Below are 19,126 nucleotides of genomic sequence, written 5' to 3' on the forward strand. Positions count from 1 at the left end.
TTTAATTTTAGCCTGAAACTAGCTCTCCATCTCTAGTATTTGAGAAGTAACACTGTGGCAGAGTGTGGCTGAGGGACTTGCTCAGGGACACGCAATGTGTCCAACTTTGTGGGTAATATTCCTACCCATGAGGCACTGATTTCACACTATAAAATCGTCTGCAAATTCCGTATTGTTTTTGTCTACTAGATATAAAGAAATCCAAACTGATCGAAATTAATGCAAACTAATCCAAAGTGATAATGGCTTAATTTACATGATAGCTACTGTAACCAACTGTAGTTCAGGAACCTAATTTTTTTACCATTCAAAGGAAGTACATTTTGCTCCTGGCTGACAATTTTTGTCCATGCTATTAGTAATGATAAACAAAGCCCTTATTGAGTGGCTGCTATGTGCCATTATCCTTTCAATTATCTTCCAAGATCACTTTGGTTGTCCCCATGTTACAGAAGTAACATGAAAAGCCTGAAGGTCTCAGAGATGTCAAGTAACCATCCCAAAGCGCAGAGCATTAGTGGCAGAAGCGGAGATGGCACAGGTTGTATCTGATTACTCAACCTTACTGTGGCCACCACTCTTCTCAACTGTGTGTATTATTTTCTGATATTGAAACATAGATGCCATTTTCTATTCATAGCAACAGTAACTACTTTCCTAATTCTGTTTTTGAATTTAGGGCAGAAAGGGAGAGCAAAGCAAATTAACTGTATATTGCACCTAATAAAAATCCAGAAAATATGGTGAGTTCTTATGATACAAAGTGCACTTGTTTGTTTTTTAAAAGATTTTATTTATTTATTCATGACAGAGAGAGAGAAAGAGGCAGAGACACAGGCAGAGGGAGAAGCAGGCTCCATGCAGGGAGCCCGACATGGAACTCGATCCTGGGACTCCAGGATCACTCCCTGGGCCAAAGGTGGTGCTAAAACTGCTGGGCCACCAGGGCTGCCCATAAAAAGTGCACTTGTGTTAGTAGGTTGAGTACATAATACTATATACATTTTTCTGAGAGATCTTATTATTAATCAATATTAAGGCAGTGTGTCTATTAATTTCAGTTTTAAGCGCAGGTAAAAATCTTGTTAGATACAGTCCTTCACGATCTAATAATCAAATTCTTGAAACAACAGTATATGCTTCTCTATGATGAAATACAAATTTCAGGAGGTTCAAGTAGATTATCTCAAAAATTTGTCCATGTGCTTATGCTTCAAAGACCACACAGGTTTTAAAATTGCTTTTATACACTTCATCCAGTTCAAACTAGGTGACGTTACATGCTTTAGCAAACCTAAGGCCTATTTTTAAAAGATTAGGTACAGAAAATCTCACAAGTGCATATAATCCTTCTGAACAGTTGCCTTCTTCCTGAGAGCCACCAGTGTCAAAACAAGCAAGGGTTTTTATGTGGTTACTGGCTGCCGGAGCCATTCCTTGGCAGGAGTGTTCAAGACCAGTTGAGCCTTGGGGAAAATACCCAGAAGATGAAAAGACAAAAGATAGAATTCTGGGGCTGCAAGCCATGTCTGACTAGCCCCTGCCTGGCTCTCTCCTGCGGGCTGTAGCAATCTGACCCAAGCCTAATCCAGGTGTCTGGAGGAGTCGGTGTAAGTGACTGCTCTGTGGTCAGAGAGCTAGTGTGTTGAAGCGGATGCAGGAGACAGACTTTTCCTGTGTGTCTCCTGAGCTCTTTGTGGACATGGATGAAGTCCTGGCATTGCATTGGCCTGAGAGCTGCTTAGCTGTGGGAAAGGGTGGGATGCGGCTTCCCTTTCACCAGTCCATCCACCTGTTCTCTTCAAGGGTGATACTCCAATGCCGTAGGAAAGGGAATTCACCACATTCTGTTCTGCTGTATTCACTCCAGCTCCGTCCTCTGCCTTGGGGGTGCCCCTGAGGTGCTAACAAGAAAGACGGCAGGCTGTGGGGACATGCACCCTAGGAGTACCCAGACCAGGCTTCAGGTCACCCAAGTGGCAGATAAACTAGTATCTGTGGAATACAGGTGTAAAAGAAATTTATTTTTCACAACACATCCCTTAACTGTGCCTTTTGAATTTCATAGAATGTGCTGTGAGTAGGGGTTTTGTGGTCAAACGGCTCTCATTTCTAGTCTCATTTCAAGTCTCATTTCTACCAGTCTAGACAGATTAGTAAACCTCTCATCTGTACAATGATGGGAAGACTCTAAATAAGAAGTGTTCACCATTTTTAAACTGGGCCAATCTTAAATGGCAGTAGCAAGTTGCTTGTGGCAGATTTTCAGGCATTCTGACGGCATACGAGATACATATGGCAGTGGCTTCTCGGACAACACAACAGTTGTTTTTGCCACCCATTCCTTTCCCTTCTTCTGGCAATCATATCCACATACTCCTTTGGAGAACTACTATCTTCCCAATTTTCAAATGATTTGTTTTGGGTTGACTTGATGCTTGGTACTGGGCATTGACACAGACTGATAGCTGGTCAGTTGGAGCTTTGGATCCCCTGGTCATAGTGAGGTAGAAAGCAAGAACTTTGCAAGATTGTCTTCAACATATGAACAGTGGTGCTACTCTGGATTGCACCTCTTCCTGCCCAGACCACATATACTGGTTAGGAAAAGCTTTCCTCTTCTATGTTGACTCCAACTCACAAAATGGGATGTGAGGATGGATGAGGCAAATTAGCATTCACAGACAAGGTGGACTACATCAGTGAAGGTCACAGCAGGTTTTTAAAGCACAGGAAGATTAGTACACCAGGTAGAAGGAGCTACATTTGCTGTCACAGGAAGGTCAGTGGCTTTAGTTTTGGATAAGCAGAATTTTCTCAAGGCTCACATCCATGATTCTTAGAACTTTCCTCTTCCCAAGCAATGCATTTTCACATAAGAAATCTGGCAAGTCTGTGAATTCAACCTATGCTGTAATTTGATAGGCCATTGAGTCAGACTCTGTGATTGATTTCTGGCTACCGACAACCCACAAAAAAGAAAATTCTTGTAAGGCTAAAAATGTCCTAGTTCCCTGGTAGTGAGTGGAAAATTTAAAGCCCTCAATTTCTCATTTCTTTTTTTAATCTCTCCAGTACAGTTTTCAGCAGCCAGTTTTCCCCCTATTTGTCACATTTACTCTCCCATGGCCCTTATCATTCAATTATCAAAGCTATGTGGCTTTTGCTTTTTTTTTTTTTTTAAGATTTATTTATTCATTTATTTTAGAGAGAGCACGCTTGACTGAGGGGAGATACAGAAGGGAAGGGAGAGAGAATCTTAAGCAGATCGTTGCTAAGCATGGGGCCTGAAGTGAGGCTCCATCCTACAGCCCTGAGATCACAACCAAAGCTGAAAATCAAGAGTCAGAGGCTGGGGATCCCTGGGTGGCTCAGCGGTTTAGCGCCTGCCTTTGGTCCAGGGTGTGATCCTGGAGTCCCAGGATTGAGTCCCATGGAGCCTGCTTCTCCCTCTCCCTCTGCTTATGTCTCTGCCTCTCTCTCTCTCTGTTGTGTCTCTCATTAATAAATAAATACAAATCTTAAAAAAAAAAAGTCTGAGGCTTAACCAGCTGAGCCACCCAGGTGCCCCTCACAGCTATGTTTTCTATAGGCACTGCATTCCAGGTGCCATGGATTATTATTAATCCATCATTTTACAGTAAGTCAATCCTCATTTCCTTCAAATCCAAGTAGGCTAAATGTCTACTCCAATGTCTCAAATGCTATTATCAATCAGGATACAGTCAGAGATAACAGAAAACGCTCTAGCTTAAGCAGGAAGTACCTTAAATCAGGGAATTAGGTCTTTATAAAATCCTTGAAAGAGATGGAGAATTGGATGTTAGCCTGGCCTCCAGCAATAGTTGCAGAATGATTCTGTAACACTGGCTCGCCAAAGGAACTGTTACCTAGACCACATTTAGAAAAGCTGGGAAGCTGGAAGCAGTCCCTGGAACTATTGCTCTGGGAACACTTACCTTAGCTGCAGTCCAGGGATCTGGAAGGTACAGTTGCTAGCTCCAGAGCCCTCTTGTCCCCCCTGGGCTCTGTGCTAGTCCTAGCCCCACAAAACTACAGAATCGATCCTGTGACCTCTGCAGCAGACAACCCCAATTCCCACATAATCACGTTTGCCAGCAAAGTCAGCAGAAATGGAAGAAGGAGAAACTGCCTTGCCTCAGGTTCAGGTTTTGTGCATCCCATCTGATTGCAGAGACTAATTCTTGAGCCCTAGCTTTAGGGGGCTCTGAAAGGTACACATGTTAGCTGTCCTACCTTAGCAGTTCAGGAAGGCTCACAAGGAGGACCATCTCCCCCATAAAATCCCAAAGCAAAATTCTAGCAAGCCTGAAACAAATGACCTCATTTATTCTTGGATTTGTAATAAATGTAGTTCTTGGATGCTTCACAGTTACACAATGTTAATAAGCTCCATTCTGAGTCTAGCTTAAGCACCATGTTTTTCCCAGCTAGCTGCCATTCTGTCAGGCCTGTACTACTTATTGAGCTTCCTTCTCCATGTGGTCAAGGGCTGAGTCCAAAGCAAAACAAATTAACTTCTAGTGATTCATGAATTGAAAGGTTCTATAAATAGCCTTTAAATAATGTTTAAATTTAGGGCACCTGGGTGGCTAAGTGGTTGAGCGTCTGCCTTCAGCTCAGGTCATGATCCCAGGGTCCTAGAATCAAGTCTCCTTGATTCTCCTTCTGCATGTCTCTGCCTCTCTCCTTCTCTGTGTCTCTCATGAATAAATAAATAAAATCTTTTTAAAAAATAACGTTTAAATTTATTTAAAGTAGATGTGAGGGTAAGGCATCATATATCTTAGTGGAAGAGGCAAGGGAATATTTCAGATACTACAGATGTAAGGGAGGACCATTGTCTCCTTGAGCATTTTTTGGTTGGTTGACCAGTTTCCTAGAAAATGTGGTGATCTTTTTGTCTACATTAATTGACAAAGAAGCCAAATAGTATCTTGAGGAGGTATAGTAATTTTCCAAAATAACAGATATCAAAGTGACTTATGTGCAAGGGAAAAATAGAATAAATGAGTCACGCTGAGCCCCTAACAGCCCCAGGCTCCTTGGGATATGGAGCCACATATGAGCAAAGTCCCACATGAGATGTGTACAACTGCATCTTGTGGTTTAGGATTTTTAAAGTATGGACAAATAAAAAAAGAGAAAAAGTCATACTTTTTAATTGTTTAGGTTAATGGTTTGACTTTTGAAAGCAAAAATGAATTGTTCACAAATACATTCAATGGACTGAAATAAACCAGGGGAGGAAACCAAAAGTATTGTAATCATGCTCAGAACCTCACAAAGGTGCAACTGTAAAAAAGTCTTTAAAATTTAAAATCATTCTTGAATTGTTCTCTACATTAGGGCATATCCTAACTAAGACTTTGGAGATAAACCAGCCCATTCACAAATAAATTTTTTTAAGTTACTTTTGGTACTCAGGGTCTACCATTTGCAATTTAGTTGCTTACACTTATATTCTGTATTTCTTTAGGTTTGTTCCATACACTGCCTAACTGGAAAGAAGAGCAAAGAAATTCAGAGAGAACAATGTCAAAATCTGACTGAGAGCCATGTATTCAGTGTTTGGTTGAGCAGTGGTATTGTGGCCTTAGGGTCCCTATCACTGCTTGAGTTCCTCACAGCTTTGGGGGTCTTTCCAGTCCATTGTGTTCTTACAAAACTGACCTCCCCTTCTTAACATGACCTAAGTGTGGTCTTTGTACCTACATATCCAAAAGAGTATAATTTAATAAACAGTGTATTGGTAAAGTATAAAGAACAACAACAAAAAAAGAAAAGTGGGGGGGGGGGAGTGCAAAGAAATGGTTAAAAGAAAGAGCATAAGAGAGTCAAATTCAATGGTGAATTTGAAGAAAACATATACCCTGTTTCTTGGATGTGCTGAGTGAATCTATCCATAAATCTCTTCTTCCAGCATATGGGCTTGACCTACCCACCAACTTTCCAACAGACGAATGTCTCCACCCAGCTACTCATTCCAGAGTTATAGTTATTGAGTCAAATGCCTTGGCCATTCTAAGAAAATTCCACAAGTAACAATTACTGTACTTGGCAGGAAGCCTGGTAATACCCGGCTAGAACTTTATTTTTTTATTGATTTAAAAATACATTTCTAAAATATTTCTCAGATTTATTGCTACTTAGGAAAGTGTATTATCAAAATATAAAGTGAAGTAAGAACTAGAAGAAGTAACTTTGGATAATAAGTAGACAATAGTATTCCAAATCAATATACTATTTAATTATAATTGAAATATAATTGAGTCCCTGTCCCCAAATGGCCTGTTTTCAAATAGTAAATAAAAGCAGTTGGAATCTTTACTAAGTCTCTTGGTGGGGGAAAATTTGCCTACAAATGGATCGTGTGTTGTTAATACAAGCCACATGACTTCACATTCTTTTTCATGGACAGTTTTTTTCCTCATCTCCTTATAAACTTAACTTAGCCCCTTAACATGATCTTCCCACTGCCACCCTCTCTCTCATCTGCCTCCTTGGAGAGGAGGGACCCTCCCACCAGCCTCTTACCAATAGCTAGAGCTGCCTATAGACACACTCTCAGCTGCATGACTTTCCCTGTCAAGTTTACTCTTTCCCTGGGTTTTGATAGCTTTTCTCATAAGAATTATCCCATCATTCAATCTCTGCATAGAAAATGAGATCCAGGGGCACCAGAGTGGCTCAGTTGGTTAAGGGTCTGCTTTCAGCTCAGGTCATGATCTCAGGGTCCTGGGATTAAGGCTCGAGTGGGGCTCCCTGCTCCCTGCTCAGTGAAGAGTCTGCTTCTCCCTCTCCCTCTGACCCTCCTCTCCACTTGTGATCTCTCTCTCTCTCTCTCTGTATCAAATGAATAAATAAAGTCTTAAAAAAAAAAAAAAGAAGGAAAATGAGATCCAACCAGAAAGACTTTCTCCTTGTAAGAAAACAAAGAGTTGAGGGAAGCTATGGATATTTGCAAAGTAATTCTATTACCTTTGGCCTCATTAGATCTTTATTCACACTACCAAGAGGAGAATGCCATCTGTGTTTGCACAACTCACCACCCCTACGCTTCACACTCCAACATGTTTTTCCTCTTTGCTTGAGTCAGACAGGCTCCCACCACCTACTGTGGAAAGTAGACCATGCCTGTGTCCATCTAAATTTCTCCTAAAAGATTGGAAAAGAAATGCATCAGTTGTAGGATTTTTTTTTAAGATTTTATTTATTTATTCGTGAGAGATACAGAGAGAGAGAGAGAGAAGCAGAGACACAGGCAGAGGGAGAAGCAGGCTCCATGCAGGGAGCCCGATATGGGACTCGATTCTGGGTCTCCAGGTCAGGCCCTGGGCTGAAGGCAGCGCAAAACCGCTGAGCCACCCAGGGATCCCCAGTTGCAGGATTTTTTTTTTTTTTAATTTTTATTTATTTATGATAGTCACAGAGAGACAGAGAGAGAGGCAGAGACACAGGCAGAGGGAGAAACAGGCTCCATGCAGCGGGAGCCTGATGTGGGATTCAATCCCGAGTCTCCAGGATCGCGCCCTGGGCCAAAGGCAAGCGCCAAACCACTGCGCCACCCAGGGATCCCAGTTGCAGGATTTTAATGCACACCCAGGGTACTCATTTTCATTACTCATTTCAGGAGGGTACTCCTCCTCACATGAGAAGGAAGGTGATTTCACAGAATTCTTCTTCTTCTTCTTTTTTTTTTTTTTGAAAGAGAGAGAATACATATGCAGATGTGGGGGGGGGTTTGGGGTGGAGGTGGGGGAGGGGCAGAGGAAAGGAAGAAAGCATCTCAAGCAGGCTCCACACCTAGCACGGACCCCGACCCTGGGCTGGATCTCACAACCCTGAGATCATCACCCAAGCCACGATCAAAAGTTGGACATTTAATCAGGAGCCACCTGGGCACACTGAGAATTCTTTGACATGGGCACTTAGCTCCTAGATGACCTGCACCAACACAATTGAGGCAGTATGGGACCAAGCCGAGCCACCAAAGTTTGGGGGAATCAGAAATGGTTCAGAAAACTTTTCTCCTATTCTAGGTACTATAAAATGTAGGGAATTGCTAGTTGAAAATATTCACTGTTGTTAAATGAGGACCCTTCCCAACCTGGCACTCCCCTGGTAAGAGGAGGGGGGCCCCACCATCAGAAACCACACTTTAAATAAAGCAACCCACTTAGAGAGGCTGAGTCAGCCTTGCCTCATCCTTTTTTCTTCAAGTCCTCCCTAGATCTGGGGTTTAGGCTTATCCATCTGTAATGCTCCTGCAGGGAATCTCTTGGCCTACGTCAGCCCTAGTTAGATTCACTAACCACAAAAATTCAGGGAGATTCTGAGAAATTATAGTAAAGTTGAAGACTGCTTCATGTATTCTGAAGTATAAAACTGTTAGATAATTCTTCCTAATTGATCCTTCCCTCAGGAACTTGATCCAGGCAATTATGAGCCTATATCAGACTCTATTGCCCCCTAGAGGATGACTTATTTCAATGGTTTTCTCTATGAATGCAAGAGCAGTTTCTACCCATTCACAGTTAAGAACTTGACATAGGGCCTCCAGCACGTCCCCATCCTGCCATACACTCCTGCTTGAGCAATGAGGAAGTCCACTATGGAAAGGAAAGCACTGTGTCGCTTGAAGCCCACTAGACCTATAGAAAACATTTTTCTGTTTCCAAGGAGGGCTACTAAAGCAGTTTCAAGTCATTTGTTAACCACACCTAAAATTCCATTTCTTGAGTTCCTGGTGAGACACCTCCCAAGAATTTCTCAAATTCCTAGTAGCAAGTAGCCTGTATCGGTAAATCCAGAAGATGTTTAACTTCAGATGTCTCAGTGGAAGCCATGTTCTGAAGACATGAAATTTTTGGAAGATGAGTAGAGACATTAAAATAACGTTTACTATTGTCTTCCTTTCTTTTCGGAATTGCTACAAGAAATTGAGAAAATTTCCAAGCAATTGAGAATCTGTTGAGAATGGTTTCAAAACCAAACTCATAGATTCCCTCATTACAATGCTACTACATACATCTAGTTCTACATTAGAGCATCCCTGTCCCCAAAATTGACATTTTGTTTCAGTACATCTCCCCAACATGTCATTGGTTTTCAGTATTACTCTAAAACTCACTGGCACTTTTTTGGGGGACAATTTTCTCACTTATAACTATTCTGTTAATAGTTTGGCAGGCATGGAGTGTTTAGTTCTTGCAATTATTGTATACTAGCCTCAAAAGTCTGAAAAGTAGTCCTAACATGTAACTCAAATAGAATTTAGGCTCCATAACAACTCAGCAGGATGTTGATTCATTAAACAATAATCAATCATCCTAATAGCAAGTAAGCAATTAGAAATTTAGTTTGTCTCCAAGGGAAATGCCAAAATAGGGGGTACATACTGAATATATAGACAATTTTCTTTTAAAACCTCTTTAGACATCGTACAGTCTCAATCTCTAGCCAATCTCTATTCTCAGAAATTAAGTTGGAGTACGATCATGACAGATAAGTCTTTTTGTTATAGGTGATTAAGAATAATATGGCACATTATAGCAGTATTTTATTTAGTGGTCCCTTAGTATCATCAGTAAGGTATATTATTTCTTTCTAGAAATAATCAATTTGATGATACCTATTTATTTATAAGGAAATGAGTAAACTGTGTCAACTTTTCACCAATCACTTATTTAAAACTGGTTATTAGTACAAGGTTATAGCATAGTAAAAATATATTGATAAAGAAAACAGCAGTTTCTATTTATGTTTATTCTTTGTTCCTCTAGCTACTTGTAGAGGGTATTTTTCTTTTTTGAAAGCAAGCCTTGGAGATACTTAGAGAAAAGCCTATTTGACTGTGTACATAAGTGTCAACACAAAGTCTGTTGTAATTTGCGGATTTCCTCTGTGGCTTGCTTAAAAGATCACTAAATGATCATTTTGCACTTCACATATGAAAATATCACCATTTGGAATGCAGCTGGAGTTGCTCTTAGCAGGCTCTGTTATTTCCCAGGACAAGTCATAGTATTTTTAGGAACCCTATCTCAATGCTCATGCATTGCATTTTGCCACGTAAACTTTGTAGTTTAGTGTTAGATCATTTTAAAGTTCCTTCTCCTCTCATTCACAATCCACCATGCAGTTATTATTGAACTGCCCAGACACCATTCTCAACAAAGGACAGTGTATAAAATATCCAGAGTTCTAAGAAGACGTGAGCAACAGCTGATTTGAACAAATTATTCAATTTATAAATGAATATTTAAATAAGATAACTCTAAAACTATTTAGTCTATTAGAAAACTGCTTTGTTTACAATTAAGTTACCCCTTACCCTTTTAAAATTAAGAAACATGTAGATACTGGTACATGTCAATGCGAGAGCCTGACTAAATCCAGTTTGGTGTGGTCAAGTATTGGGCAAGATTTCCCATTCACCTCCGCCAAGACCCTGTCATTTTAGTGAGATTAAGGTTCCAATTGCCTCAGCCCAAGACCTCTGGAGCAGACGCTCTGCTATTCTGGTTAAATTATGCCCATTTCTCTCCCAAGTGAGTAAATACTTCAGTTCCCATGCTGAGACAACTGAAGTGACTTTTCATTTGGCACACTGATTCTGGGAGTGTAATACATGTTTGTTGAAACCATACCAGGCTAGGACAAAGTATTTTTATGATTACTACTTATTAACATGTGTTGAGAACAGATATTGTACTTGGTCCACACACAATACATAAAGAAAGTCATCATTCTTACAGATGGAAATAAACAGCTTGGGTGAATATACTGATGAAATTTATATCCTTATGGAAATGATAGTTCAGTTGGGAAGACAAACACTGAACATATAATTACAAGCAAGGCCAGCTTTACAAAGAAGTTCAGTATACTATGTATGTGCAAAAGACAAGGAGCTGATCTTGTCTTGGGGTTTTGGGAAAGTCTCCAGAAAGAAATGACCTTCAAACTGAGACTTGAAGAAATAGATAAAGTTGGCTAGCAAAAGAGAAGAGGAAAGAGTGGTTCATGTAAAAAAGGCCCTGATGGGAGAAAGCATGACAGCTTGGTCTGGACATTGCAACAAATAGTAGCAGTGTAAGGGGGTAGGGCTGTGAGGAGAAAGGGATGGTGGTGCCATCGGACCTACAGAGGAGGCAAGAACAGGGTTCATTAGGCCATAGCATGGGCTTTCTATTTTATCTCAAGGGCAGTGAGAATCTCTTAAATCGTTGTAGTGACAGGAATGGCAAGGTCAGAAGTATGTTTGTAAAGAAGTCATCCTGGCTGCTGTATGGAATATGTGAATGTTGGGCATTGGTGAATGTGGGGAAATTGTTTAGGAAGTTATTGCCTAAGAGAGAGATAATTGGTGACATGTGCAGAGTGTGTGAAATGAAGTTAGTGAGTAGTAAAAATGCCTGAAAAATTTAAGCAGGTCCAGTGGATCATTTGGTGGGTTGGATACTGAGGTAAAGGACTGAGCGACCTGAGGGATGACTTCCCAGTTTCTGGACTAGCCAGCTGGGACTATAGTTACTAAGATAAATGACAGTAAAGGAAAAATTATGGCACAGAAAAATAATGTTTGGGCATATTATATATTAGAAATTTTGGAATAGATGCATATGTATTAATGTATTATTAACCATTCATTTAGAAATAATTTCCTTCTTATCCATGTTTAAACATAACTTTCATACATACAAATATTGCTCCTGCCTCCTCTTATGCAACCCTTTTATTGATTCTGTGATGGGTTAAAATTATTTAAAAAGTAAATAAAATACCTTATAATTTTTTTTATCTTCTAGATTTTTATGAATTACCATAAATAGTTGCAAAGTGTTAATTCTTGAGATTAAATAGCAAGTGAGAGCAGCCCTGGTGGCTCAGCAGTTTAGTGCTGACTTCAGCTCAGGGCATGATCCTGGAGACTCGGGATCAAGTCCCATGTCAGGCTCCCTGCATGGAGCCTGCTTCTCCCTCTGCCTGTGTCTCTGCCTCTCTCTCTCTCTCTCTCTCTCTCTCTCTCTCTGTGTGTGTGTGTGTGTGTCTCTCATGAATAAATAAATAAAATCTTAGAAAAAACAGCAAGTGAATATTTTTGAAAATATCTGGTTATATCCAATATTGTGATTACATGAAATGAATTATTCATGTTCTTTTCAGTAGATTTTTTTTATGGTCAAAATTATCTTCCCCAATAAAATGATTCATTCACAGATAAATATGTATCATATATATATTTCTGAGACAAAGATATAACTGAATGTATCTGTGTGCGTGAGCCCAAGTTAATATAGTAGAGGAACCACTCAGCTAACCCAAAGGATTGTAAAATAACAGTAGTAGGTTCTTTTAAGCCCAACGTTTGGGGATGGTTTGTTATATAGCAATAGTTAACTGAAATGGTGGGTTTTTTTCCTTATCTATATTCTAAAATTGTTTACATACAGTCATGGTGAGCATTTCTCGACCTTTTCTCTCTTTTATTTACATCCACCACACCTCTTTTGCAGTCTCTTGTAATTCTCTTTACATATTAATGAAGAAGAGTTTTTAAGGGGATATTAAGTCAATATATAAAATCAGTTGTATTTCTATAAACTAGCAACAAACTAGAAAATTAAATTTAAATATTTTCACTTATAATAACTTCAAAACACATAAAATACTTATGAATAAATCTAAAACAAAAGATGCCTTGCTTCTATACTGAACATTACAAAACCTTGCTGTAAGAAATTAAAGAAGATCTGAATAAGTGGAGTGATATACCATGTTCATGGATTGGAAAATTCATATTATTAAAATGTAAATGGTACCCAAATGGTCTATAGATTCAATGTAACTTAGTGAAAATTCCAGCAGTATTTTAGGTAGAAATTGACAGGCTATTTCTGAAGTACATGTGGAAATGCAATGAACCTAAGATTATCAGAATATTTTTAGTAAAAAAAAAAAAAATATATATATATATATAAAATTGAAGGACTTTCACTATGTAATTTCAATACTTACTATCTACAATAATCAAGACAGTGTGATAATGGCATAAGAATAATACATTAGTGAAAAATAATATGGAGTCCAGAAAGAGTTCTATACATAAAAGGTAAACAGATTTTTGACATAGCTGCCAAGGGGCATCTTAGAGGAAGAATGGTCTTTTCAACAAATAGTGCTGTATCAACTGGATACCCATGTGGAAACAAATAAACCCCAACTCCTATCTCACACTATACCCCAAAATAGTGTTAAATGGACCACAGACCTATAGAGAAGGCTGTCTTACAAAGCTTTTAGAAGAAAACGTGGAAGGAAATCTTGTGAACTTGAGCTAGAAAAAGATTTCTTTGACAAGACAAAAAAAAGTACTAACCATAAAAGAAGACAAACTGGTGAACTAGATTTTATCAAAATTACAAAATCTTGTTCTTCAAAAGACATCATTAAGAAAATGAAAAGGTAAGGCCACAGAGAAAATATTTGTAATGCATATGTGTCACATAAATAAGTCTGTGTTCAGAACGTACACAAACCTCTTCCTTCTCAATAGAATATAACAAAATAAAAAATTGGGCAAAAGATTAGAATATATATTTCACAAATGTGTAACACATGAAAAATAGCACATGACAGGAATGATCAAAATTATTAGTCCTTAAAGAAATGCAAATTAAAACAACAATGAGATATCACTTCATAACCAATGACTAAAATGGAAAAAAAAAAACCCTGAAATATTCAGGGTTTGGCAAGGATGTAGAACAACAAGAACTCTGTATGTGGCTGGCGTGAAGGTAAATAATACAATTATTAATAAAAAGATTTTACAGTTTCTTGTGAAATTAAACATGTACCTATTCTAAAGATGCAATTCTGCCCCTAAGTACTTACCAAAAAATACATTCATAGAATAATTTGTAGATGAATGCTCACAGCAGCTTTATTCATAATAGCCCCATCTGGAAAACACATAATTTCATAGCATGAAATACTACTCACCAAGAAAAACAAATGAACCTCTGATTGAGCAACAATATGTATGAATTTAGCAGACATGCTGAGCAAAAGAACAGACACAAAAGGGTCCCCTCTGTATAATTCCCACTTACATGAACTTCTAAAGGGGATAAAACTAGTCTAACTGAAAAAAAAAAATCAGACTGTGGTTTCCTGGGGGAGGAGTAGAGTAGGCTTATGGGGATTTTGTGAAATAATATGGAAATAATCTGTGTCTTCATTGTGGTGCCAGTTTCAAAGGCAGATACATTTACTAAAATTCTTCAAACTGTACACTTGAAAATTGCACATTTTATTTTATGTAAATTATAACTCGATAACGTTTATTTTTCACAAAATATTCCTGCTTCAATGTAACAAAATCAGCACTTTAAAAAGTAAACAAAAATGTCTCTGTTTCTATGTTTATAGAAAGCTTTTTTGCATGATTGTCTATATACAAAATAGTCATTGTTGACTTTTAAATTCAAATGTCCAAATACCAAGTAGTAACAATAATCATCATCTATTTAGTGCCTAGTATAAGCTAGATTCTCTGCCATACACTTAGCAACAATCCTGCAAGGTAGATCTTACTATCTTTATATTTGATTAAGAAACTTGTGTCTCAGAATAGTTAAGTAAGTTGTCCAAGAACTCTCTGTTAGTAAATAGTAGAGGTGAGAGTTTCTCCATGGACTGTCTGTCTCTATCGCCTATATTTTTTCTACTATATGCCATCTTCCAGTTGACTTGTATATCACACCTATTCCAAAATCATTTGCCTGGAGGTACTAGGTAAGTAGTTGTTGCTAGCCTACTCATTTAATTGTCTTGTCCACAATCTCCTTGTCATATGACCTTTAATGAGTCATTCAGCCAAATTTCTCCAATAATTAAAACCATGAATATATTAAAAAAAAAAAAAAACCCTAACACTTCCCTTCTACATCACATGGCAGGAGTTTAATATGGTGTATATAATAGGGTAGATCTGGGTTCAAGATCTAATTCTGCCAATTTTTAACTGAGCATGCTGCTTTATCTAAGTTTCATTCCTTTATCCATAAAATGAAAGTATTAATAACCACTTTCACAGGGGTGTTGTGAGGATAAAATGAGGTAATGTGCTTAAGTATTTGCATTGTGCCAAGAACACAGTAAATGACAAGAAATAGAAATGTGTTTTATTAATGAAGGACAGGTATTGCCCTATTAAAGAGGGTGTTTACTTTTCTTATTATTGCATATTTCCTTATTATTTCCTTCCTCTACTACAGATCAATTTAGCAAGTGTGGAAAGGTCCTAAGTAGTCAACTTGATCATTTTGGCATTGGTGATTCCTTAGCTGCAGATCATTTTGAAGTTGTATACATTCATTCAAGATTTTTCATTTTGTATTTAATGTTTCCATTTAATATTTTCCAATATTCCATTCTGCTATAGGCTCTCGTATTATTTCCAAAATCTTATGCAGACCATGGACAATAGAGTATAAAAGATATGTCATTGGCAGAAAAACCTATCTTGTTCCCATAAGCAGCCCAGAGGAGTGGTCATACTGTCATGAGACAAAAACTGTTCCCAAAGACTTTATGAGCTCAGTTTTTCTCTTTTTATCACCTACCTTCTGGAAGAAATTACTATGATCCATGAGAGAATTGAAATGTAAAAAATATATGTAGAAGGCAAAGAAACCCATGTATACAACCATGTCCTAAGTGGGTCTGCTTTAAGAGATTCTCACTGCTTTAAGAACCATTACATAGAAATCTGTGATTCTGCACTCAAAGTGCCATATAGTCAAGAGGAAGTAAGATGGCTTAAATGAGTAGTATTCCAATAATAAAAAAACCAAAAAGAATTAAGATTCTCGAGACTGATCTCAAGTACAGTTAGGAAACAGGGTTTCTCTTCATAGCCCCACCATCTTCCTTCCACTCTGCCTCTATCCCAAATACGCATAACAGTCTTAAATGTTCTGAGATCTATTCCTTTATAGGGGAGGGAGGAAAAAGAAAAAACACAAGTCCAAATAATTTGCATTAGGTTGTTAGTAATTTGTTGGCTTGTTCCTCCTGGGGCCCCCCAAAAAAGTAGTACACCTAGGGTTAATGAAGAGATGAGCACTGGGTGTTATACTGTATGTTGGCAAATTGAATTTAAATAAAATGTTTTTTAAAAACCCCAAAACAGGGAGAAGACTAATGGTTGGCTACAGTCACTGCATGTGATAGGCAGATGAAGGAGATGCCATAGTTCAACATAAATGCCCTCCTACCCTCTATCCCACCGTCTGAGATATGAAATTAAACCTTAAACAACATCCATGGTTCTAAGAAATGAAGCTGAATCCATCCAGGAAGAGCTGAGAGGCCAGGCAGGCCAGGATGTAGACCAGGGAGCATATTAGGCTATCCACTGGAAATAGGAATGACCTTTGTACACTGCACGGTGTGAAGAACACTTGCTTCATTGTCATTGGACAGTCTGTCCAGTCCAATCAAGTCACTTGGACTTTACTTCTCGGCAGTTTTGCCAACTGGCTGACCCCTTATTTTTGTGGTCAATATAACCAAGTTACTTTGAACTCTGATTCAGTGAATTTCAAAGGGCCATTCTCCTATCATAAATTCATCTCTTCTCATTTTTCCATTTTGTTATAATGACTACCATTATTTACTTAATCACATATGAATATGTAGAAAAGACACTAGAATGAAATACTTTTCAATTCCCTACGGTCAAGTTCCACATTTCCATTCCCTAGGTGGCCCAAGGGGATGGGTAACCAAAGAAGATATATTTAAAATTTGTTATTTCTGGAATTCCTCTACTCAGTCTGTTTACAGATTTTTTTTCAGCCCATTCTTGACACACATACAAATGTGTACCAACTGTCTACTTTTTATATTTGGATGAGTACCTGGAAATGCTATGTGGCAGAAGACAAGAATAAGAAGGGAACACAAGAGCACTGTAGACTTTAGTACTTACTCAGTCCTCTCCTCCATTTTACTCCAAGTAAGATGAGTTCTAGTTCTTTGTTTCACTCTGTTGCCATTTCTGAATTTCTTTTTAAAAATGTGCTCCTTATTCATCTCTTAAGTCATTCCTCTTGTGTTGATGTCATACCTTCCTATTTTCTCAATCATATCCTCCCCCCACATCTCCTACTACCCACTTTATTTTTCTTTGTGATGTTTCCAAACTACATGGCACCAAAGCACATATGAACATTCATCTTCACTAATGAACAAAATTGATACGAACTTTCTGATCCCCAAACAAAAGAATTTATGTTCAACCTGGAATTCTTTAGTGTTCTGGCCCTGGTCATTCAAGTGGCATTGTTTTGTGGTTTGGGCTTCCTGCATAATTCTACTTCCCATTTATATGAATTATCCCATAACTATAAATATAGTTAACAAATATCATGAATATAAGCCTTATGACAAATTCCACTTCTAGGTCAATGGACCAACCATTGTTTCAGTTTAAATTCTTGATATGGAATGGTTACCTGGCTGGCTCCTTCGGCAGAGCATGCAACTCTTAATTTGGGGGTTGTGAGTTTGAGTCCCATGTTGGATACAGAGATTACTTAAAAATAAAATTTTAAAAAATTCTCGATGTCAATAGTTCTAGAACCTAAAAAAGTGGATTAGTCTCATTCCAACATTCTTCTTCATATGGTATATACTGCAGAATTATCCATTAAAAGAAAGTCTCAAGGTCAAAGTGGAATCAGCTCCGGCCCTTACCAAAGCTAAAAAGCTAAAGGTATTTTGATGTATCTGCCATAGTTGTTGTTATTTCATTGTCGATTAGAAGAAAGTGTGGTTAATCCAGTTTTATAGAATACATTATAGAAATCCATTTATATAGAATAATAGTTTTGTCATTGAAAAGAGGGCATGGTATATAGCTACAGTGTCTCCTACAGGCCTTGCACACAGTTTCAATTGTCCCCCACGTGGTAGCCATATGTTTGTTTTCAGCTGACTGAGTCTTAAGCCAGAGAGACTTTAGAGAAAGTGGAAGAGAGAGAAAACCAGAAAAATATCTTATTAGGAAGGGTGACATAGGATAATATGTTTTCTACCCTTAAGTACTGTATGTGTGTTTAAAAGAAAATACATATTGCATACTACTACTGTTCTAGCTATTTATACTCTGATAATACATTTTTAAGTCTGTTAGAACAAATTTGAAACAAATGATAAAGCTCGTTCAGCTATAAATTCTGCAAATGAGTGAATCAGTTGACATTCATTGAGTGTTCATGTGTGTAAATCAACCTTATGGTATACTACGCTTCAGAGCATAAATGTGATCCAGGGAGATTTGTAAAAAGCAAAAATGTACACTGAATTTCACTGAAGGGAAATATGTAAAATGGGAAAATAGTAGTCCATAGACTCTAACTCACACATAAAATATATCAAATGTTTTGAAGTCCAAATAAAGGAGTTACTTAATGAAATATTAATGTTCATAATGCAACATTATAGTGAATAAATGCAAAGTCACTGGAATTACTTAGACACAAAGAATCAGCAGCTTTAAAACTAGGAATAAAGGCTTTAGAAAGAATTTGGGTTAATCTTTCAGTTATCCTACAGAAAACTAAAAGCCAGGGGAAGTAAATCAGCTGTTTAAAGATACACAGCTTTTTCTTTCTTTCTTTCTTTCTTTCTTTCTTTCTTTCTTTCTTTCTTTTTCTTTTCTTTTCTTTTCTTTTTTCTTTTCTTTTTTTTGAGCACCAGGATGGAAAATTTTCAACAACATCCAGCATAAACTTTCTACCCTCCCATTAGGGGCTGCTCTGGTCTGCCAATCTGACAGTGTCTGTCATCTCCACAGAAGAGATCTTCCCTCAGCCACGTGTGGTCAAGCACTAGCAGTTACGGGATTCTGTTTCTGGGGAATAAGCCATTCATGGGCAGATGAGAGATGAGAGATAATTACATTCTCTCCCTTCCTGCTTCCCCTATCATTTAGCCTGTCCATCCAAATTGTATACACCTGCTTCTTTTTGCTCCATCTTCTCTTAGTGGGTTCGGAAAACTGAGTAGTTTAATTTTAAGTTCTGCA

The 19,126-nt window shown here is 38.1% G+C and overlaps 1 protein-coding gene across 2 annotated transcripts in view; it reads right to left on the reverse strand.

Moving 5' to 3' along the window:
* The window catches only part of LOC121495445 (zinc finger protein 474), a 106,418-nt gene that overhangs the window by 82,357 nt on the left and 4,935 nt on the right, over window positions 1-19,126 (reverse strand). The window contains exons 2-3 of one of the 2 annotated variants that reach the window (XR_005988987.1): window positions 13,924-13,991; window positions 754-1,995 (exon numbers count right to left, since the gene is read on the reverse strand). The gene's annotated coding sequence lies outside the window, so the exon portion shown is untranslated. Of the gene's footprint in view, window positions 1-753; window positions 1,996-13,923; window positions 13,992-19,126 lie in introns of those variants that run through there. The other variant, XM_041762915.1, reaches the window with a different exon arrangement.

The sequence above is a fragment of the Vulpes lagopus genome, chromosome 7, assembly GCF_018345385.1.
Source record: "Vulpes lagopus strain Blue_001 chromosome 7, ASM1834538v1, whole genome shotgun sequence".
In the NCBI taxonomy this organism is placed as follows: Eukaryota; Metazoa; Chordata; class Mammalia; order Carnivora; family Canidae; genus Vulpes; species Vulpes lagopus.